The following is a 23,761-nucleotide window of genomic DNA, read 5'->3' as shown; positions in this document are numbered from 1 at the left end:
GATCACCAAAAGCGGAGGTTGGAGGCTGTTACTTTTTTAGGCATTTGTTGGACTGGCTATAAGGGGAGGTCGGAGGCCAGTATTTTATTCAGATGTGTGTTGGATCACCTAAAGCGGAGGTTGGAGGCTGTTACTTTTTTAGGTGTGTGTTGGACTGGCTATAAGGGGAGGTCGGAGGCCAGTATTTTTTTTTCTTTTTGTCATATGGCACTGGTTGTGTGCAAACCAGCAATAATATATTGACTGGAATAATATGAGTTTACTCTCACAATAAATGGTAAAAATAATCAAGTGCTAGTGACTTTCCAAATTTATAATCACCATCCGTTGTATCACTACGAGCGCCCAAGATTCAGAATAGATTATGCAATGTGTCTGTGTGATCAGGTGCAAGCCATAAAGTAGATCCACGTGTTCTGCTGTAGGAGTGCTGTGTAACTTCACATATGTTTGCAAATATATGCAACCAAAACCTCTGTTTTATCAACATTTTTGCACTAGTTTAGCTGCTATATCAATTTATTGCTATAAATGTCTCAATTTGGAAATAACATTAGAGTAGAGTAAGGGCCCTTTCACACGGAGCGGATCTGTATTGATCCGCCCCGTGTGTGTCCGTCGGCTCAGCGGGGATCATCCGTAAATCCCCGCTGAGCTGTCGGCGGATAGGGCGGTCCCCGCACACCGCCTGTTCTGCCAGATGGAAGAAAAATTGGGTTTTCTTCCGTCTGAAAAAGCGGATCTTTGCGGAGGCGGATCGTTATGGACGTTAGCCGCTAACGTCCACAATCCCATAGGGATGCATTACAAGTCCGTAAACGGACTTGTAATAAACGGACCGTTTGTCCTCCGGTGTGAAAGGGCCCTTAGGGACCGCACTTTGCAGAGGGGCCTTGACGTGGCAGTGCGGCTTCACATATATATGCAAATATACATACAATGTAAACCTAATACAAATTGTTGAAACAGTTTAGACTTGTTTTATTTTGCTGACCAGCTGGTAAGTGTGCTAGGGAATTTTGTATTGTATTGTTCTGTGAACTGCCATACTTAAAGTGGTTGTAAACCCTTACAGACCACTTTCACCTATAGGTAAGCCTACCTAGATTAAAGGGGTTTGTAAACAGCATCTCCCCGCAGGGATGTAGTCCCAAGGGAGGGGGCGAGCACGCTGACTAACCCTCAGCCAGAACGGTTTGGATGATGGTGGAAAGCTTACTGAGGAGGAACAGGAAGTGAGAAATTCAGACAAAGAAAAAAGAAGGGAATTTGAAGAAAAAGGTAAATGAACCAACAATGCACTAGCTTAAAGGAACCTATTTAGAAAATAAAAAATTAACCTTTATAACCCCTTTAAGGCTTACCTGTAGGTGCTGGAAAAATCTCCTAAACCTACACGATTTATTTGGCGCATTCACAAGCTAGAAAGGGCACGCTGTGCCGTTTCGAGCTGGGGTCATGCCGTGACTGGCGGCTGCCGCGTGCATGCGTGGGAGTGACGTCACGCGACTCCAGTCAGTCACAGAGCCGGAGTTCACTACCCCGGAAGGAAGAGGGGTGAAGAATGGACGCTTCCAGCCAGCGAGGAAATTGGTGACATCGCAGGCTTCGGTTTCAGGTAAGTGACACATAATGGGCTACTATGCGATGCATAGTAGCCCATTATGCTTTACCTTTGCAGGAAAACAAAGAGGAAGTAAAACCCATTAGAGTTTACTTCCTCTTTAAAGTGTAAGTTCACCTTTACAGAAAAATCTGTAAGGTGAACTTACACAGGACCCCTCCTCACCCCCCTGTCCTGCTGACCTGCAGCGTGGCGATCTCCCGTTCTGAGCCCCCGCATAGCCGCCTCACCGGATCGGGGCTTAGAAATCCCCTCAGTATTTTCTCTATTTCTTCCCACTGACAGGATAGGCTATGCAGGATCTGATTGGTCGGCGCTGCCCATGTGACGGCGCCAACCAATTAGATTGCTCCGAAAACATCCCTCCTAACAGGGGACGTTTTGGAGAGCCGAGGGGATTTCTATGCCCTGGTTCAGTGAGGCGGCAATAGCAGGGCAGGCACTCTTACCCCACCGCACTCTCATGGCAACTGTCGTAACTCCAGTGGCCCTTGAGCCAGGGCTGTATGAGAGGTCTCCCTCTACATGTCAGGCTCTGCCACAAGGTACATGACAGGGCCATAGATTGGGGTTCTCCCAGCCTGCAAGCAGAGTCCAGGTCCCTGGAAGAGATAGCAGATTGGTGGTTCCACAGCAGCTCAGAGGAGGAATGGGAGATAGGAGGATCCCAGGTCCAGGAGATCCAGTCCGAGGTGGTAGATGTGCTAGACCTGGCTATGGGAGCTGAAGAAGCTGCAGGATCCCCCTTGAGCAGCAGACAACAATTAAGTGCCACTTTGTGTTGGTTTATCACATAAAATCCCAATGAAATACATTAAAATTTTTGGTTGTAATATGACAAAATGTGCAAAATTTTAATACTTTTTCAAGGCACTGTATATAGCAAAAAAACAAAACAAAAAAAAACAGTGGTAATAAAACACCGCCAAACGAAAGAATAATTTGTGTGGAAAAAATGATATGAATTTCATTTGTGCACAGTGAGTGAGTGAGTGAGTGAAAAACGTATATAGCGCAACACATGCGAACTGAATCGCCTCTGGGCGATTCAGTGTTGAATGACCGCGCAATTAGCAGTTAAAGTGACACCGTGCTAAATAGCAAATTGGTCATGAAGGGGATAAAACCTTCAAGAGCTAAAGTAGCTTCAATCATGGGCGTGCGCATGGGGTGTGCCAGCTGTACCCGGGCACCCCCTAATCACCCTGTAATTCCTGTACTAGTAAACAAAATGAAACTTATAAAAGAATGAATTTTTTTTTTAAAAAATTACATTCTGCACAGGTCTAATTAGGGCTGGAGAGCTGCTGTTTCAGCAGAAAACAGGTGACAAAACGCTTGTAAAATGCTCACGTCCCATGTTCCCAGGCATTTTAATTGAAGTTTATGGGGCCAAAAGCTTGTTATCTGCCAAAAAGAAACTCATGTACTTTTTTTGAGGGGCAGTATGTACAGGACAGGAGTGCGGAGAGTATGATGGGGGCAGTATGTATGGGAGAGGTGTGTGGAGGGTATGATGGGGGCAGTATGTGTGGGAGAGGTGTGTGGAGGGTATGATGGGGGCAGTATGTATGGGAGAGGTGTGTGGAGGGTATAATGGGGGCAGTATGTACAGGACAGGAGTGCGGAGGGTATAATGGGGGCAGTATGTACAGGACAGGAGTGCGGAGGGTATAATGGGGGCAGAATGTACAGGACAGGAGTGCGGAGGGTATGATGGGGGCAGTATGTATGGGAGAGGTGTGTGGAGGGTATAATGGGGGCAGTATGTACAGGACAGGAGTGCGGAGGGTATGATGGGGCAGTATGTATGGGAGAGGTGTGTGGAGGGTATAATGGGGGCAGTATGTACAGGACAGGAGTGCGGAGGCTATGATGGGGGCAGTTGGGGGAGGGATTTCTTGCAGTGTCTGTGGGGTGACCATGGAATGATGTCCCTCAGCTGGGGGGGGGGGGGTAGGAAGCAGCTCTGAGTGATGTCTGACTGGGGGTGGTGTAGGCTGGGGGGAGTTGGGGGCTGAGAAGTGGTCAGATAGTAATGTCTGTAATTAAAAAAAAGCTATTGTGGTCATCAACTATAATATACAATACTACTCAATGAAAACAATCTGTTAAAAGATGCCAGCCCCCAGCACTCTGTATGTACAGATGATGTGAAGGTAATTCTGTTGCCACAGTGGCAAGCATGCTAATGAAGTTCCCCCTCTGCCAGAATGGTCTGTCCGGGTTTCAGGCAGTCTGAAAACCGGACAGATGATTCAGAACCCGGACTGTCCAGGTGAATCCCGTACAGGTGGCAACCCTAACCCGAGAGCCGAGTGATAAATCGGCTTTGGGTGCCGACATCCGCGGTTGCCCTGGGCAGGTAAGTGTCCTTATATTAAAAGTCAGCAGCTGCAGTATTCGTAGCTGCTGACTTCGGTGGACCTCCGCTTTAAAATGGACACCACCAGCTCCAGCTTCCTGTCACATGGTACCAGACGCACCAATGGGAGCTTCTGAGGCAAGCAACAGGCATAGGAGAAGGAACAGGTGTTTTGTCAGATTAGACAACCCGTCAGAATTTGTAACAGAAGTGAGGTTCCATCGCTACCATCTTGTACACCCCTCCACAGTAAGTCTACAGTGAGAAGGTGGCAAGCGGACATCTTGTTACACCCACCGGAGTCTTGCATTTGACACATATTGTTAACAGTAAACTGAGTTTATATGGCGAAATACAGTATTTAGAAATCCATTGCACTGTTTACATGTTGAATTGTAAAAGCAGAGGTATTCTGTCAGATTAGAAAAGCCGTGAGATCAGCATGCTTGCTTGCTGCTGCTTTTAAAATTCAACATGACTGTGTGGAGGAGCGCGGGGTGTAGCAAGATGGCCAAATGTGAGGGAAAAAATAAGCCCCTCCCTTTTCCAGCCTCCCCAGTTATGAGAAGGAACCTTAGACAGATTAGGGAAGTCCTGATTTCATTCATTCTGATACAAAGCATGGCACATGTAACCTCCCCAGCTCTCCCATCCTGCATTGCGTTGTCCAGCCCACTGAGTGTCAGCCAATCAGATGAGAAGACAGGAGGGCGTTTACCAGTACAAATAGAGCAGCGTGGAATTGTTAGTTCTCTTCCTGGCTGGTTTGCACATATGATCAGAATGGAAGGAATAGGCAAGCCGGAGCCATCCTCGTGTCTGCGCTCGCCTGTATCCCGGGCTATGCGCTGTACACTTCCCCGACCACCTGACTGACATAAGCAGGTATGTATTGGAGGGGTGTGGTGGAATGTTCTAGAAGCGGCCCTGATCGAAGCCGTGCTAGTGGCTATGTAACTAGCGCGGTCATACAGAGGCCTAGAGTAGACTTCTCCCACGACGGTCGCTGCTCCTGCTGTACTGTGCGGGAGCATAGCAACATTCAGGGGAGAGACACGCTTTATAGTCATACACACTGCAATGTATACGGGAGGACTGGGAGCTCTTCTATGTAATACAGGGGCCTGCCTAACAAGCCACCCACCATGTTATATAGTCACTATATATGCTGTGCAATGTATACGGGAGGACTGGGAGCTCTTCTATGCAATACAGGGGCCACCCACCATGTTATATAGTCACTATATATGCTGTGCAATGTATACAGGAGGACTGAGCTCTTCTATGCAATACAGGGGCCACCCACCATGTTATATAGTCACTATATATGCTGTGCAATGTATACAGGAGGACTGAGCTCTTCCATGTAATACAGGGGCCAGCCTAAAGCCATCCACCATATGATATAGTCACTATACACTGCAATGTATACAGGAGGACTGAGAGCTCTTCTATGTAATGCAAGGGCCTGCCTAACAAGCCGCCCACCATATGATATAGTCACTATATATGCTGTGCAATGTATACAGGACTGGGAGCTCTTCCATGTAATACAAGGGCCTGCCTAACAAGCCACTGCCATATATATATATATATATATATATATATATATATATATATATATATATATATATAATTTTATTTTCACTCACTATACACTGCAATGTACACAGGATGACAGAGCTTTTCTTTTCCATGTAATACAGGGGGCCTCCATAATAAGCCACCCTCCATGTTGTAGTCCCTATACACTGCAATGTATACAGGATCACTTCCTCTACATATAATATTGGGGTCTGTCAAATGAGCCACCCACTTTGTTATATAGTCAGTGTGTACCCAGGTACTTCCTCTACATATAATAGGGTCTGCCTAATGAACCATTCAACTTGTTAGTGTCACGATATACACTGTGCAATGTATACAGGACTGGGAGATCTCCATTGCCATGTAATACAGGACTGCCTAACAAGCCACCCACCTTATTATATATTCACTGTGCAATGTATACAGGATGACAGCTCTTCCCTTTCCATGTAATACAGGGGCCTGCTTAACAAGCCACCCACCTTATTATAGTCACTATACACTGCAATGTATACAGGATGACAGAGCTTTCCCTTCCATGTAATACAGGGGGCAGCCTAACAAGCCACCCACCTTATTATAGTCGCTATACACTGTGCAATGTAGCTTGGCCTGCTTAACAAGCCACCCACCGTATTATAGTCCCTATACACTGTGTATACAGGATGACAGAGCTTTCCCTTCCATGTAATACAGGGGACAGCCTAACAAGCCACCCACCTTATTATAGTCCCTATACACTGTGTATACAGGATGACAGAGCTTTCCCTTCCATGTAATACAGGGGACAGCCTAACAAGCCACCCACCTTATTATAGTCGCTATACACTGTGCAATGTAGCTTGGCCTGCCTAACAAGCCACCCACCGTATTATAGTCCCTATACACTGTGTATACAGGATGACAGAGCTTTCCCTTCCATGTAATACAGGGGACAGCCTAACAAGCCACCCACCTTATTATAGTCGCTATACACTGTGTATACAGGATGACAGAGCTTTCCCTTCCATGTAATACAGGGGACAGCCTAACAAGCCACTCGCCTTGTTGTAGTCACTATACACACTGCAATGTATACAGGAGGGCTCCCTCTACTTATAACACGGGAAAATGTGCGATTTAGAGTTTAATGTCAATGGGTTATTGGGGCTAGTTAACACTGCACTGCAATGTGGGGGTGTTGTGAAGACAGGAGAAGCTGTGCATGGCATCCAGTTGTTGTCTAGCTTTAATTTGTGAAGCTTGACTAAAACATGAAGCTGATTGGTTACTGTGCATGTCTGCTGTAGTTTTAGTAATACCACTTGCACTGAGCAGCCAATTCACTTTTTGTTATATTTATGCAACATACCTGGTACCATGAGCAAGCTGCTTGTATGTGTGGGCACAGGGATTCTTACAAGGGAGTGGAGTCCTTGGCCAACATGTATTGGTGCTTACATCCAGGTTGCCTTTAAGGCTCATGTACACTGGAGCTGAAACTGCAGTCTATTGGAGTTTGGGTGCAAAAAAAACAAAAAAGCTCCTTTCTTGTTGGCCCCACTCTTGTTAGCCTATGTGTAAATGCACACATGGGATGTTTATCCTAAAAAACACTAATAAATGTTTAAATGTGGCTTGCCAGCGTTTTTGATCCATTAAAATAAAATATGAAGAAAAATGCTATTGGAAAAAATGTTGAAAAACTTCCCTGCAAAGCTACTGGCATTTTTATAACATTATTTTGGCGTCCAGTGTGCATGGAGCCTAGGCAATCTTATTTACTGCCATGTGCGCTGTGACATCTTTGCTCTGAAGTGTTTTTCTGAAGTTTTTGCTTTAGTTGACTCAATTTCTTTTCATTATAGGTTTTTGTTCCTGACTAAATTCACAGAAAATGCATTGTGTACCAAGCTCTCGGTGAGTCCTTTGTTTTTATATACACCTGTTATGAATATAGATTTTGCCCTAAAATAACAAAGCTCACGGTATACTCTCCAGTTGTGTCCTCACTGGCTGCTGGGTTTTTAACCTCTTCATTGACTGAGGGGGAGGAGATCATTCCAGCATAGCCAACTATGCTGGAGTGTACATTCAGTAAACTGAACAGACTGAGTGTATTAATGCAGAAGAGATATGGCATGTCCTGTAAAAAACTGCTATCTGCTTGCAGTATTTAACAAACTGTTTAGTTTTGCTTTAACATGTCGCTTATTCTGCAGTACTGGATTATTTAAAAGGAGGGGCTTATTAAAAGTCCAGGATTTCCCATGCACCATCCAGCCTCCGCTCTGGTACTCCTAAAGATTGGCACCAATCTGCTTTAGCACTGATTAAACTTTGGCTCTAATCCAAGCCATGACAGCATTTTTTTTTGCTGCTGTGGATAGTAGTGAGCCTAGATAAACATTTCCTCGACGGTCGCCATTTAGGGATTCCTGTGCTTACTTGGCAACATTTTCAGGAAATGACACTTGTATGCTTCAGTAGTGATGGGATTATTTATGCTTTTTCCTCAAAAAATTTTTTTTTTAATTCTAGCGTTAAAGGTTGGTTTCATTTTTTATCACTTGCCTAATCGGTGAATTGGGTTTATTTCAGTGCTGCTTATATTTGTAGTGGAGCTCAAACATGGCTTTATTTTGCTCCATGGTTTGTACTGATTAGTTTTAACTCAAATTTTTTTTTCCACCCTTTAGGTATACTCTAAAGAACTAATTGCACATATGATGCATCCCAGGGTCAACACTTGTGTTTGAGTGGAATTGGAAATGGGTACGTATATGTCAAAGCTAAAACTCTAGAAGTTGCATTGCCTCAAATGAGAACCCCCCTCCCCATCCAAAGTGCATGCATCTAATGTTGCTCACCTCAAACTGATTACTCCCTGAGGATACATGCACATGAGCGGCATGGTTATTGGAGCTGTGCTCCAGGACAATGCACAATTCTGTAATGTATGGGTCCAGACAGTGTTCAGCCACCATTGTTTTAGCATGTCCTATATTTTTTTTTTTTTTTTTTTATTCTGCATGTGGCCTAATCCTCACTGGCTTTCTGCCTTTAATTTTTAATTTTAGTTTTTACTTGTTTTGGGTAAGGCCTAAAGTCATGAGATCAGCCAGACATCTAGCATCTTCAGCAGGAGAGGTAGACAATGGCAGCACGGTTTCTACTGATTTTCTTTAGGACCCCTTTCACATGAGGCTGCTGAGCAGGCGAATGGCTATTCTGTCCATGCCACTTGTGTAGAGCAGACATCCAGCTCTCTGGGCATTCAGATGTAAATTGACTGCCTGATCTGCTGGATGGCTGGGGAATAGATCCCCCCCCCCCTCTATTAGCCTGTTAGCAGATGTGACTGCAAAATGGTCACACGGCCATGTACTTGCATCTACTCCTCTAGAGGGCAATGAAGGGTTCAGTTGTGTCTCAGTGAAACTGACGGGCAGACCCACTTGGTCTGCTCATGTGATGGCTTGGACAAATCTTACAGGGGATGTTTATCAAATTGGACAGTTATTTGCTGCAAAGTTGCTGAAGATGAGACCTGTTTTCACTACAGACGGGTTTAATTTTGTTCCGTGCTACTTTATAGTAGTTGAGGGAGCAATTTGTGTATAAAATTCTGTAACCATGTGTTAAATCTGTCTACATCACAACTTTAGTTTATAAACTCCTGCTGTGACAATTGCTCTTTTACAATCTGCCAACTTCTGTTGGCTGGTGCTGAATTTGTTTTGCTGCTTTTAAAGTTAGTATGTTCATGCAAGGGAGGAAGGCTGTACTGCAGTTTCTGTCCAGATGCTTAAAGATTTCTCTAGTAGACCTGGACACTGAAACATGTCTCTCCATAGTGCATAAATGCACTACTATAGTTGACTCTTGTCCAGTGACAATGTGGCACAGCCTAAGGGGTACCAAAAGGCGCAGCCTGGGCATGGTCTTTTGAGCTCTTGTTACAGTAGCTGTGAAGATGAGCTGCTTTTAGTCACTGCATGTGAACCGAGGCCTGCAACTAGCTCATAGCAGCAGGAGCTCCAACTTCATGCAAGAGAAACTGAGGGGCTTTGACAGCTTTGGTTTTACACCTGGTTCCATGAGCTGTCACTCAACCCTCCCACAACTTTGCCTTTTATTAAGTATTTTATAGTAATGTTTGAACCTTACTGATGTTGCTGTTTTTATTTTGCAGCTTGTAGACTGTGGCTGAATGCATTTAATGCATGACAGAACCTTTTGGGTCCAAGGTAATGCAGCTTTTCCTAATAAGATTGACTGGTGGCCTTTACACTTGTGTTGGTGAAATGAGACCATTAGAGATGGTGTACAGAAATGCTAGGTCTTGAGTGACTTGTGTTTACTCCCTGCCAGTTGCTTCTCCCCTTTTCCTGCTAGTTGCATCAAATGGCAAAAAAGTACAGTTAAAGACTTATGTTGGCTTGTGTGTGGTGTATAACACTCCCCCCTAGGCTCCATTCATACTTGTGCAACTTTGATGTCAAGTTGCACGACAAGTAGTTCTCCATGTTTTTGAATGATACCATTCATATATGTGTAACTTCAAAGTAGTTCATGCACTACTTTGGTCTGACTTTCATGACTCAACTTGAGGGCCAATAGACTTCAATGATAACCCTCAGAAGTTGCCTGAAAGTTGTACCCATCCAAAGTTGGCACAACTTTTGAAGTCCTATCATACACATGTAAATGGAGCCTTGCACTATGCAATTTTTTTTTTATTAAACTTTAATAGCTGGGAGCGTTTGGTTTAAAGGCAGCCAATTGCTATGCCACCAGCTTAAGTTCTGTTTAGTATGCATCTCCTGCTAATCTTGTTGTACATCTGATGTGTGGTAGAGGTAACCCCCTCAGGCTGTATCTTAATTCCCACCTACTCAACCGTTACTGCTGGATTGGTGATATTCATGATGAAAACAATCTAATATAGCTGGAATTACCGGCAGAACTCTCCTGTTGAGAAGCGGTTTTCTGAATGCATCACTTCTGTATTTATTCACTCGAACATTGATTTAATAAAATCTCTAAATGGTGTTTTTTATTTTGTTATACAGAATGAAGTGTCCCTCAGTAACTAAACTGAAGTAAGTTGTTGAACATCTGTATCAAGTCTTATATTGGAAGTTTCTTTGTGCTAATACTGTAACATGATGAGACTCCGGAATAGGAAGTGCCGTCAGATGCGATAACTGACGAGAAATTTTCCTCTGAATTGCAGTTTAGCACTTATTACAAATTATTTCACCTCGCCTTTATACCTTTAAAATGATGCAAGTAGAAAGTTTCCCTATTTTTGATTGCTTTAATTTGTTAGAGCAAACTTGCATATAGCTAGTCTGCAAACATTGCAAAAACATTTGGCTTGCAAGGGTTCCAGTGTAGAGGACAAATGGTTGATGTGGTGTTTGGGCTCAGCTTATATTTGCTCTTTTCTGTGATGTAACTTTTTTTTTTTTTTTTTTTTTTTTCCAGGGTTACAGGCTGGTGTAATAAAAAAAAAGGTAAGATTGTGACAAGACTTAAATTGGAAAAAATTATACTGGTCCATGATGAGTTTAACAAAATCTGTGGACAGTTTGGATGAGATATGCGGATATGGGACTGAGACCAGTGTAATGCAATAACTTGTAACTAAACCCCATTGCCATAAGATTAACACTTTCCCCAATTTTCTGTTGCAGGAGTTGCATTAACAATGGCTTTAATTTGCTGAAATGATACCCATAACTGAATAATAATCTTAAAAGAGGGAAAAACTGCGCTAAACCACAAGAAGCAGCCAGCACTCAAAATAAATGGAAATATAGGTAATTGGTGTGGTGCTAGACGTGTCGGAACACAATGCTTGTAGTGACATGCTCCATAATGGATACAAAAAAATGTGATTCAAATAAATCCATGTGCAAAGACCAGACACCACAAACTAAGTGATGCACTATGTGGTAGTCGTGTATCTTTCCAATCGCTGACGTAGACTGAATATCTAGTTGTCTGTAGGGATCGCCAACTTGTCAATTAAATTCTTTGTATTCAGTGGAATCAAATTTAGACCTGATGGTATTCAGCTCAAACATTTGGCTTGCAAGGGTTCCAGTGTAGAGGACAAATGGTTGATTTGGTGTTTGGGCTCAGCTTATATTTGCTCTTTTCTGTGATGTAACTTTTTTTTTTTTTTTTTTCCAGGGTTACAGGCTGGTGTAATAAAAAAAAAGGTAAGATTGCCACAAGACTTAAATTAAAAAAATTATACTGGTCCATGATGAGTTTAACAAAATCTGTGGACAGTTTGGATGAGATATGCGGATATGGGACTGAGACCAGTGTAATGCAATAACTTGTAACTAAACCCCATTGCCATAAGATTAACACTTTCCACAATTTTCTTTTGCAGGAGTTGCATGAAGAACAGAAATGGCTTTAATTTGCTGCATATGATACCCATAACTGAATAAAAATCTTGCCTTAACTTGTCAGTCTGTTTAGTTGGATTTATTTATTCACTTGCCTACAGGACACTTTCACACCCTTCCTGCCTAGACCATTTTTCAGCTTTCACACTTTAACAATTGCACAGTCATGCAACACTGTACCCAAATAAAATTGTTCCCCCCCCCCCCAAAATGGCTTTCTTTTGGTGGTATTTGAACACCTGCGGTATTTTCTTGTGCTATAAACAAAGGGACAAGTTTGAAAACACAAAATATTATTTTTAGGTATAATATCTTTTTTTACTTTTTCCTCCGTTTAGGCTGATATTCTACATATATTTGGTAAAAAAAATCGCAATAAGTGTATATTGATTGGTTTGTGTAAATTCTAGCATCTACAAAATAGGGGATAGATTGGTAGCATTTTTACTAGTAATGGCAGCTTTTTTTGTTTTAATCGTGACCGCAATATTGCAGCAGACACTTGACACATTTTTGGGACCATTCACATAGCGATCCCTGCTATAAAAATTCATCTATTACTAAAATGTGACTGGAAGGGGTTAATGTATTCCCTAATTGGTGGTTCTTACTGTGAGGGGAGTGACCGATAGTTGTCTGTATATACAAGGGACACACCATCGGTCTCCCTGACAGACCGTGTGTTTACACACAGATCCACTTTCCTGCTCAGTTACTGAGCAATCGTGCGTGGCCAGGTCCTCGGACATGTGTTGCTGACACGCACCCCTAGTGCTTTTAAAGGCGCAATGTCATATGATGTCCACCCAGGATAAGTCTTTCTCCCGCTGTCTGTTGCGGGTGGGTTAAATTTGATTGGATGTCCAATGTCATCCTTATGCTGGTACTGCTGACCAGAGAATTGGTGTTGTAATCCTCAACCTGTTATCTAGTATTTTCTATGTACAAAATGAGCGCTGTGCTTGCAGATGGGTTTTCCATACCGTTGGTTACATATTAAGTGTTGAATACAAAATCTTTCAAACATTAAGGATCATGCTATTCCAAACCAGCCTCAATATTTTTTTTCTCATTGGCATGGTGAGGGCACACTACTTTCTGCTAAAACATGGATATACATCCAGCCACCACTTGTAGATAACTCATCTCTGAATAGATTATGGTCTGTGCTATGAGGCACAAATCTTTAAAAAAATATATATTTGTTACATTGGACAGAATATTCTCTCAAACTGAAATGGGATGCAGTTACTTGGTGGCAGGACTTGCTTGGGGTGTAATTTTTCAATGAAAGGATGAATCTGTTTCAGGTATTTAAGATGAATGCTTGCTGGCTATTATGAGCCATGCCTCCCAAATTCCTCTCAACTTAAAACTGATGGGCAGCCTTGCCGGAGAACAGTGTGCGCCCCCAATATCCCTTGTGTTTTTTTTGTCCCTCTACCATATTTGCTAAAATGTAAAGGTTAAAGCTTTGTTTTCTAAAAGGTTTTTTTTTTTTATTTTTTAAAGCTAGTGAATTGATTCACTTACAGGGATATAAGGTAAGCTTGGCCCCATCATCTGAGTCATTCTGGCTGGGGGTTAGTTGGTGTGCTTGTCCCCTCTCTTGGGACTAAATACATCCATGGATGTAGTCCCAAGGGATGGGGGGCGAGCTTGCTGACTAATCCCAGCCAGAACGGCTTGGATAATGGGGCCAAACTTACTGAGGAACAGGAAGTGAGAAATTCAGAAGGGGAAATTGAAGTAAAAGATAAGTGAATCATCAATGCACTAGCTTAAAGGAACCGATTAATGAATGCTATGCATGTAAATGGAAGAACTGTAGTTGGTAGGAATTATCTGAAGGTCAATGCTGAATTATAGCAACAATGCTACAGAGATGTTCTTCTGAAATGTAAATCTCAGTGTTAAGATCTGAGGCTCTTAAAGTGGAGGTTCGCCCAGAAATGTTAACATTAGATTCATGCTCATTTTGTCAAGGGGAATCGGGTAGTTTTTTTTAAAAACGAAGCAGTACTTACCGTTTTAGAGAGCGATCTTCTCCGCAGCTTCCAGGTATGGGCTGCGGGACTGGGTGTTCCTATTTTGACAGGCTTCCGACGGTCGAATCTATCGCATCACGATTTTCCGAAAGTAGCCGAATGTCGGTGCGCAGGCGCCGTATAGAGCCGCACAGACTTTCGGCTACTCGTGACGCGTGATGTATGCGACTGTTGGAAGACTCAATCAAATAGGAACGCCCAGTCTCGAAGACCATACCCGGAAGCGGCGGAGAAGATCGCTCTCTAAAACGGTAAGTACGATTTTGTTAAACTACCCGATTCCCCTTGACAAAATGAGCATGAATCTAATGTTAGTTTTTTTTTTTTTTTTTTTTCCGGGTGAATTCCCGCTTTAATAGGTCCATATCCAAAACACTTTAATCTCTGTATGACTTAAGATTCATCCCTCCTAACCATGCAGGGTATGACAAATGGAAAATCCATAGCAGCATACATGATATAGCTCCACCCACAGGACCACTTTAAATTTATAAAATAAGCTAGCAGGGAATCTTCAAACTACAGCCCTCCAGGACAGGAATTACAATTCCTGTCATGTCTCTGAATGTCCGGTTTACAATGCCTCATGAGATGTGTAGTTCCACAATAGTATTAGGAGGATCCCTGAGCTAGAGCAACCTCCCCAATTCTCTCTAAAAAAAAAAAAAACACTCAAGCCCACTAATCAACAAAATACACATCTCTCGGTAAGAGAAACAATGAGAATTTTAGGCACTGGCATGCAGGGTAGCAATCAGATTTTTTATTCCCCCCTGTATTGGACAAGCAAATATGTTACTTGCAGTGACTTTGTGCCACCCTGGGAGTGCTCCCATTCTAAGCCACTGCCCAGGTTGACAATGCAGAAGTTCTGTTTTTGCGCACGTGGAATGTCAAAACGTCATATGACTATCGGCAAATAAAAATGAATGGTAATGCATATATGATTTGCCACACCACCTATGCCCTATGGGAAGTAGAGGCGTGAACGTAAGCGCCTATGTGCAATTGCTGAAAATATTTATTGTGGCAAGTGATCATACCTTCATTAATTAAGCCCAGGGCTGTGGAGTCGGGGGAAATTTTGGGTACCTGGAGTCGGCAAACAATGCACCGACTCCTACTAAATTTAGATTGGAATAAAAAAAAAAAGCAAGTTTAAATGTCCCGATTCACAAAAAGTTATAATTAATGACTTCTCTACTGTAAGAATAAAGACCAATGCATGCAGTGCCTCACGTAACCGCAAACGAACACGTTAAGTGACCGTGAAGAAGCATGCTTTTCATGTGCTTCACTATATGGCACGCAACGCACAATTAGGAGCTGCAATACTTATACTTTCCATAGTGTTGTGTTCTGCTTTTACAGGGAACGCATGTTAGAGAACCAGTAAGTGTCCAAATAAAAAAATTCCAACAGGAGTTTTATAAAGCACTAAAAGAAGTTGAAAAGTATGATCGCTCATCAAAACTTACTGTTGAAGCCATCCTTGTTTATCCAGAGATCATTAGTGATGTGGCCAGAATAGTTACTGCAATGCCACCCACCCAAGTCGGTGTCGAAAGATTATTTTCAGCCCTAAAAATAATAAAGTCTGACTTAAGAGCCTCTATGAAAGAGGATCTGGCAGAGGCAATTCTCTTCCTTAGAACTCTACATTGAATTGATTTGCATTTGCTAAGCCTATAACTACATTTCAAGATTAATATAAACCATTTCTAGGTTTTACAGATTTTGTTTTTGGTTCATTATAGATAAGCTTTGTTTTTGTTCTAAAACAACCAAATAATGTGGTTTGTATTTTTGAACTGGTAAAGATCCTGTTCCTGATGTTTATGCCTGCTGCTACTATCCAGCCACTTGATTGATTAATAAAAAAATAATAATAAAACTTTGTTTTCATTGTGTTTGTCTTTTGCTTAAACTGCAATACAGTAGACTGTTGGCTTCCCAGCCAGTAGTCCTGTGGTAGGTTGCGTTTCTTTCCCTCAAGGAATGTATAAAATACATTCGCATATTAATACAGAGGAGTAGGAGTCGGAAGTACATAAAACTGAGGAGTCTGAACATTTATCTACCGACTCCACAGCCCTGATTAAGCCATTTGTTTAATGACAATGCTAATGCAGAATTCCACTTATGCATATAATCTACTACCTTACCAAAGGTCTGCTTTGCAAACTGAATAGGCTACAAGAAAGACCAGATGTGTGTACTTTGTTTTTGGCAGCACTAATGGTTCACATCTGCAGTCTAGTTCTGGGGAATGCATGTTTTTAATGCATTAGTAAGTTGTGTTGGGTGCCATGCTAAATGTCAGATTTAGTGTTCTTTCCACCCAGCCCTGAGACAATAAACAGTAAAGTGCAACATGGGACCCTGTGAATTGGAATCGTGGGATGGTCCCACGGAATCCATGATGGTTGGAAGGTGTGGGCTTTCGGTTACTGAGCTGCAGGATGTGTCAAAGGAAGGCTAGTGGCAGACTTGTAGTTCATTCATACACAGATCTCTTGGCAACAGGTTACAATACACGTTAGGCCCTAATGTAACCTGTTGCTAAAGATAGAGATAACCTTTAAACTTGAACTCATTTCTTAAACATTGCTGACAGGTTTGCATGGAAGTTTTTTTTATTGATTAGTACATAGTAGAATCACATGACTCCATCAGGAATATAAGCACTCTATGCAGGTTAGACATAGAAAATCAATATTAACTACTTGTCCACTGGGCCTATTTTGGCACTTCTCTCCGTGTAAAAATCTATTTTTTTGCTAGAAAATTAATCAGAACCCCCAAACATATAATTTTTTTAGCAGACACCCTAGGGAATAAAATGGCGGTCATTGCACGGTATTTGCGCAATCATTTTTCAAACGCCTTTTTTTGGGAAACAAAACGGTTTCATGATTTAAAAAATAACAAAACAGTAAAGTTTGCCCAATTTTTTTGTATAATGTGAAAGATGATGTTACGCTGAGTAAATAGATACCTAACCTGTCACGCTTTAAAATTGCGCACACTCGTGGAATGGCGCCAAACTTCGGTACTTAAAAATCTCCATAGGTGACGCTTTAACATTTTTACAGGTTACTATTTTCGAGTTACAGAGGAGGTCTAGTGCTAGAATTGTTGCACACGCTCTAACGCATGTGACAATGCCTCACATGTGGGGTTTGAACGGCGTTTACATATGTGGGCGGGACTTGCATGCGTGCTCGCTTCTGCGCGTGAGATAATGGACAGGGGCGTTTTAATATTTTTTTACTTACACTATTTATTTTTTTGGATCACTTTTATTCCTATTACAAGGAATGTAAACATCCCTTGTAATAGGAATCAGTGTGACATGTCCTCTTTACAACTTAAGACCCGGACCTTTAGGCAGCTAAAGGACCTGGCCCGTTTTTGTGATTCAGCACTGTGTCGCTTTAACTGACATTTGCGCGGTTGTGCGACGTGGCTCCCAAACAAAATTGGCGTCCTTTTTTTCCCACAAATAGAGCTTTCTTTTGGTGATATTTGACCACCTCTGCGGTTTTAATTTTTTGCGATATAAACAAAAATAGAGCGACAATTTTGAAAAAAATTCTAAATGTTTTACTTTTTGCTATAATATCCCCCAAAAATATATAATAAAAAAAATTTCTCTTCCGTTCATGGACGGACACTGCAGCATTGACCTTAGGGTTATATATCCTTCCTTTCAGGAGAGACTTAGGCAGAAAAAACAGCACTTCAAGTGTTAACACTTCTTTCAGTACAGCACCTCCCAGGGGGCGGGTCCCCCGGGTACATCCCACTCTCTGCATCTTGCAGCCACCACCTTCTTTTTTTGACGCCCTCAGTTGAAGTCCGGAAGTGACGAAATGCGTCAGGGCGTGACTCCAAACACAGCAACCGGAAGTGACGTTTGCGCTCCACGAGGAAGGAACCAGGAAGCCGCCGAGAGGAAATCAAACAGAGCGGTCTTCAGGGTCAATAACCGTGAGGCAAACACCAACATATTTTATGCCTGTTTTTCATTTTTATGTGGTACGCATATTACTGAAGGGGAAAGCTTATTTGGGGGATTTTGTTCAATAAATTTTCAAAACGTTACTACTCTATATGGGCTTTCTTTTTCCTCATACATGCTGAATATCATTAATATGGTGAAAGTCTGACGAATACGAGTAAGGTGGATTACATGCTGTTTTACATCTACCATCTGGTGAGTGTATCCCCTGAAGGGGTTTCCTTATCCCCCACGTGGTGAACAACAGTGGTGATTGGAGCACATCTTTCTTACCTCAACACTGTCTAGGATCACAGCAAGCGTAGAGTTTGCAGCGCTGCTGCAGGACTGTATTGGACTCTTTGGGAGTCATTCACTACATTTTCTGCTTTATGTACTTTGGACTCTTTTCTTTTTAGCAGCTGCTTTTATCCATGGTATTTTATCATTGATGTTGGACAATTTGAGTGCTCATATCCTAAAGCGCAGAGCTGTACATAAATAAGTTGTGCCTACTATTATTATTTCTGTACGTTTTTACACATTTTTCTATTTCTGCCTAACGATTGGAGAAGGCATGGCTCCTCTGGGCCCATGTGCTCTAGAGGTTTTTAGGCGATTTTTTTCTGCGTTTATTAAATTTTTTCCTGCATTTTTTGGATCCTGGGATCTACAATCACCTGCCGACTGGGTGACAGGCTGGATCCTCGATCCTTGTAGTCCCCCCCATGTTCGGCCATAGTGCGTGGGCCGTCCACGACATTCCCCGTTGCTCCAGGGGAGGCCGGTGAGTGATATGCTCCAGGGCACACATATGACCAGTCTCTATGGCTGTGTCACAGTGTGCCAGGCCGACAGCCATGCCGTAAGCGGACGTTGGTTCTGTCTGGAATGCCTCCAGCCGGTGGTCGCAGGACAGGCCTTGGCAGGGTGGTTCGGCTGGTGCATTCCTGAGGAGGTCGACTGAGGGTCTGCCCTGCTTTCCTCTCCCTCCTTCCCCGCTTTCTGGGTGACGGACGTGAGGTGGGGGGGCTCCGTTACTACCGGGGGGCTGCGCTGCTGTGGGGTTCTATTTTCCTGTCCTGTATGGTGCTGGGGGGGGGGGGGCGGCCTGGTGCTTTTACTGTGTTCTGTGTTTGTCACTGTATTTTTAAAATCTGTGTATGGCCGCCATTTTGCTGGAGACGCGCCTCTGTTGACTCGGCGGCCATTTTCTTGTAGCCCGCATGCTGTTTTTCTGCATGTCGGCGACCATCTTGAAAAAGTTTTGGCCTCTAGTGACCAGAATAACGGCGCCAAAGAGCTCTCAGCACTCTTCCTGAGGGACGGCACAGCACGAGCAGCGTTCTCAGCTCCTCAGCGGCACATACAGCCTGCTCGGGTGGTGAGTCCCCTGCTCTCTTTTGCGGCCGTGAGGGTGGCCTGTGGGTCTTGCCTTGCAGTACAAGGGCAGCATATACAGTGGGTCAGCATGGCGTCCAAACCGGAGGCTTCTACCCCTAGCATGCCAGAGTTGACCCTTAGTGCCCCTGTTCCTGCGACCTCGGTGTGGATGCTATGATGGCAGTCCTTGAGGCGTTTGTTGTCGGGATTGAAGCGGCTAGTGGCCAGAAGGGGGGTAAAAAGCGCCCCCTCCCTACGCCTTCTTCTGGGGATGTCTCTCACACGGAATCAGGCCCTGCTTCTGCGTCTGGCCCTGTTTCCGTTGTATCAGATGATGCAGGCTTAGCCCACACGGACAGTGAGGATGACTGCTTCAGGGTCGGCGCATGATAAGGAATTTGTTGGAGCTCTTATCACTGCGGTGCGGGATTTGGCAGAGGCATCAGATACGCCGGTCCCTTTTGGGTTCCGCAAGCCACCCCGCACCGCAAAAGTGTTTCCTTGTGTTCCATATCTGGACAAATTGTTGTACAAGGAATGGGATCGGCCGCAGAAAGTTTTTGCTGTTCCAAAATGCTTTGCGGTCCGTTATCCTTTTGAGGACTTTTTTAAAAAAGTGGGTCTCTCCTCCGTCAGTGGACCCCCCCTGTGTCCAGACTGAACAAGGCTACCACGTTACCTGTGGAAGGGGCTCCCACTTTTAAGGATCCCGCAGATAGGAGAACTGAGGCTGTGGCCCGCTCCGTATTCACAGTGGTGGGGTCGGTGGTGAGACCGGTTTTGGCCGGGGCTCTGGTGTCGCAGACACTTACCGAACGGGCAAAGTACTTGCTGCAGGAGCTGGAGGCGCAGGATGCTTCTGAGCTCTGTGTGGACCTGGCCAAACAGTTGGTGCAGGGCCTAAAGTTTGTGAGTCTGTCCTGGATACGCTCCCCTTGCTCTCCAGGGCCTACGCGGTGGTGCTTCGCCGCCTCGTGTGGCTGAAGTGTTTGTGGACCAGTCTTCTAAAAAGGCCTTGGTGGACTTACCCTTTAAGGGTGAACGGTATTTTGGGGCGTCCCTGGATGACAAAAGATGCCACAGGTGGTAAGAGCGCTCTGCTCCCGCAATCTGGAAAGGGTAAGGCGCCTCACCGTAAGCAGGGGCCCTCCTTTACTACCCCCAAGCGTTTTTTTCGCCCGCCAAGTGCGGCAGGAAAACGTTTTCAGGGAGCTAAAGCGCCCGTTGAGGGGCAAAAGCTCCCCTGGTACCGCAAGCCCAACAAGCCTGCCTCTGCATGAAGGTCTGCCCCCGCCCGCATCTCGGGTGGGGGGGCGGCTTTGCGGCTCGGTGGAGGTCTCTTTTTTTCCCCGACCGTTGGGTTTGCAAAGTAGTTTCCTTGGGGTACAAGATAGAATTTCTTTATTGCCCACCAAATTGTCCCAGAAGGTGTTTTTTTCTGGTTGCAATTACCTCGGTCAGACGGGTATCGGAAATTGGCGGCCTTGTCTTGCAAGGCTCCTTACTTGGTCATCCATAAGGATAAGGTGGTGCTGCGGCCGCAGCCGTCATTCCTTCCAAAGGTTGTTTCGGCTTTTCACATTAATGAGGACATTGTTTTGCCATCCTTATGTCCTCGGCCAAAAAACCTGAAGGAGGCCTCTTTGCATTCTTTGGACGTGGTTCGGGCCCTACGGGTGTACTTGTCTGCCACGACTCCGTTTCGGAAGTTAGACTCACTGTTCGTGTCGGTGACTGGTCCTAAAAAAGGTCTGGCGGTCTCGTCGGCCACCATTTCTAGGTGGATCAGACAGGTTGTGCTCCAGGCCTATGCCCTAAAGGGGCGGGCGCCTCCCTTTCAGGTTACGGCGCATTCAACCAGGGCGATTGGTGCCTTCGACCAGGGCGATTGGTGCCTCTTGGACTTTCTGCCATCAAGCGTCTGTTTTACAGGTGTGTAAGGCAGCGAGTGCATCTTCGGATGCCTCCTTTGGCCGCAAGGTTTTACAGGCGGTTTAAGGTTGAAGTTCCTCTGTTGAGGAACTCTGGTTTGTTTGGGGTGAAGCTTGGTTTGCTGTGTTTTTTTCCCCCACCCCTCAAATTTTTTTGACACTGCTTGGGGACGTCCCTAAGGTCAATGCTGCTGTGTCCGTCCATGAATGGAAGAGAAAATAGGATTTTTGTACTCACCGTAAAATCCATTTCTCTGAGTTCATGGACGGACACAGCACCCACCCCTCTTTTGTTTGTACTGCTTGTTTACGAACTGGGGCTGCAAGATGCAGAGAGTGGGATGTACCCGGGGGACCTGCCCCCTAAAGGGTGCTGTACTGAAAGAAGTGTTTTAACACTTGAAGTGCTGTTTTTTCTGACTAAGTCTTTCCTGAAAGGAAGGATATATAACCCTAGGGCAATGCTGCTGTGTCCGTCCATGAACTCAGAGAAATGGATTTTACGGTGAGTACAAAAATCCTATTTTCTTTCCTCAGTTTAGGCCGATACGTATTCTTCTACCTATTTTTGGTAAAAAAAATTACAATAAGCGTTTATCGGTTGGTTTGCGCAAAATTTATAGCGTTTACAAAATAGGGGATAGTTTTATTGCATTTTTATAATAATTTTTTTTTTTTTACTACTTATGGCGGCGATCAGCGTTTTTTTTTCGTGACTGCGACATTATGGCGGACACTTCGGACAATTTTGACACATTTTTGGGACCATTGTCATTTTCACAGCAAAAAATGCATTTAAAATGCATTGTTTACTGTGAAAATGGCAATTGCAGTTTGGGAGTTAACCACAATGGGGCGCTGATGGAGTTATGTATGACCTCATCTGTGTTTCTAACTGTAGGAGGGTGTGGCTGTAGGTGTGACGTCATCGATTGTGATTCCCTATATAAGGGAACACACGATCGATCACGGGGCCACAGTGAAGAACGAGGAAACTGTGTTTATACATAGCTCTCCCCGTTCTTTGGCTCCGGGGACCGATCGTGGTACTCTAGCGGCGATCGGGTCCGCGGTCACGGAGGCGACCCCCACGGCTTGGCTTAAAGGGCAGCGTACAGGTACGTTGATGTGCCATTCTGCTGACTTATATCGGTGTGAAGGGGTCCTTAAGTGGTTAAGGAGAGATGTGGGGTCAATAAGACCACACATCTCTCATCCAGGCATGAAATTGGTGGGAAAAAAAAATCACCGATCACATGCCGCGATTGCGGCTTTGTTTACTTCCGGGTACCGGGCGTGACGTCATAACGGCGCGCCCAGGCCACCAATGGTCATCTCTATGCTTTCCAGGCAGCGCTGACCAATTTGCTCTCCGGGTCCCCGATGGCACGGGAGAGCCCGGAGAAGCACCGGAGGGGGGGGGGGAACGTTCCCTCCCGCTGCCTATAAGAGCGATCAAGCGGAGGAACCGCCGCTTTGATCGTTCTTATCGTGCACAGAATCGGCAGCTGAAGACGGCGATATCTGAATGATGCCTGTAGCTGCAGGCATCATTCAGATATCATGGCACAAAGTCGAGGACGTCATATGACGTCCTCCGGTAGACAAGTGGTTAAGCAAAACCTTGAATAGGGCATCACACCAAATGTGGAGAAGGATTATGAACTAAATGGCCAGCACATACAGTGAAATTGTCTGTGATATAAGTAATGAGACAGAAGAGATCATGAGGATCATGTACACCAGGGTTTGACAAATTTGCTTGGAATCTAGGAGCCAGCTAAAAATGTTAGGAGCCAGAAAACGCACCCATCCCGCCAAGCTCGTGCGCAGAAGCGAACACAAATGTGAGTAGCCCCTGCATATGTAAACGGTATTCAAACCACACATGAGGTATCGCCACAATCGTTAGAGCGAGAGCAATAATTCTAGCTCTAGACCTTTGTAACTCAAAACATGCAACTTGTAGAATTTTTTAAACGTCGCCTATGGAGATTTTAAAGGGTAAAAGTTTGTCGGCATTCCACGAGCGGACGCAGTTTTGAAGCGTGACATGTTGGGTATCAATTTACTCAGCATAACATTATCTTTCACAATATGAAAAAAAAATTGGGATAACTTTACTGTTTTATTTTTTAATAAAAAAAAAGTGTATTTTCCCCAAAAAAAGTGCGCTTGTAAGACCGCTGCGCAAATACGGTGTGACAGAAAGTATTGCAACAATCGCCATTTTATTCTCTAGGGTGTTAGAATAAAAAAAATTACATAATATTTGGGGGTTCTAATTAGAGGGAAGGAGATGGCAGTGAAAACAGTAAAAACACACACATTAGAACTGCTGTTTTACTTGTAATGCCAACGGCCACCACCAGATGGCGCCAGGTCACAGAAGGCAGCTTGGGCCTTCACA

The 23,761-nt window shown here is 44.1% G+C and overlaps 1 long non-coding RNA gene and 7 other non-coding genes across 11 annotated transcripts; all 8 read left to right on the top strand.

Annotated features, from left to right (window-relative positions):
• Positions 1-4,715: 4,715 nt before the first annotated feature.
• LOC120926856 lies at positions 4,716-12,049 on the top strand. Of its 4 annotated transcripts, XR_005746997.1 has the most exons (9): positions 4,716-4,874; positions 7,424-7,475; positions 8,255-8,330; positions 9,751-9,805; positions 10,631-10,660; positions 11,049-11,077; positions 11,258-11,383; positions 11,760-11,788; positions 11,968-12,049. It is a non-coding gene; the product is annotated as an uncharacterized LOC120926856 (long non-coding RNA). The 4 variants fall into 4 exon arrangements; XR_005746996.1 differs by having other exon boundaries at positions 4,718-4,874; positions 11,760-12,042; XR_005746995.1 differs by having other exon boundaries at positions 4,723-4,874; positions 11,258-12,049.
• Positions 4,910-5,048, top strand: LOC120929763. Its single transcript, XR_005747465.1, has one exon. It is a non-coding gene; the product is annotated as a small nucleolar RNA SNORA16B/SNORA16A family (small nucleolar RNA).
• LOC120929765 lies at positions 7,895-8,031 on the top strand. The gene has a single exon (XR_005747466.1). It is a non-coding gene; the product is annotated as a small nucleolar RNA SNORA16B/SNORA16A family (small nucleolar RNA).
• LOC120929786 lies at positions 9,550-9,683 on the top strand. The gene has a single exon (XR_005747485.1). It is a non-coding gene; the product is annotated as a small nucleolar RNA SNORA44 (small nucleolar RNA).
• Positions 10,482-10,553, top strand: LOC120929813. Its single transcript, XR_005747510.1, has one exon. It is a non-coding gene; the product is annotated as a small nucleolar RNA SNORD65 (small nucleolar RNA).
• On the top strand, positions 10,720-10,789 carry LOC120929774. Its single transcript, XR_005747474.1, has one exon. It is a non-coding gene; the product is annotated as a small nucleolar RNA SNORD49 (small nucleolar RNA).
• Positions 11,115-11,189, top strand: LOC120929816. Its single transcript, XR_005747513.1, has one exon. It is a non-coding gene; the product is annotated as a small nucleolar RNA SNORD99 (small nucleolar RNA).
• LOC120929815 lies at positions 11,825-11,899 on the top strand. Its single transcript, XR_005747512.1, has one exon. It is a non-coding gene; the product is annotated as a small nucleolar RNA SNORD99 (small nucleolar RNA).
• Positions 12,050-23,761: the final 11,712 nt, after the last annotated feature.

The sequence above is a fragment of the Rana temporaria genome, chromosome 2, assembly GCF_905171775.1.
Source record: "Rana temporaria chromosome 2, aRanTem1.1, whole genome shotgun sequence".
Taxonomy (NCBI): Eukaryota; Metazoa; Chordata; class Amphibia; order Anura; family Ranidae; genus Rana; species Rana temporaria.
The sequence above is the reverse complement of the archived record's forward strand: the minus strand, read 5'-3'. Positions and strand labels throughout refer to the sequence as shown.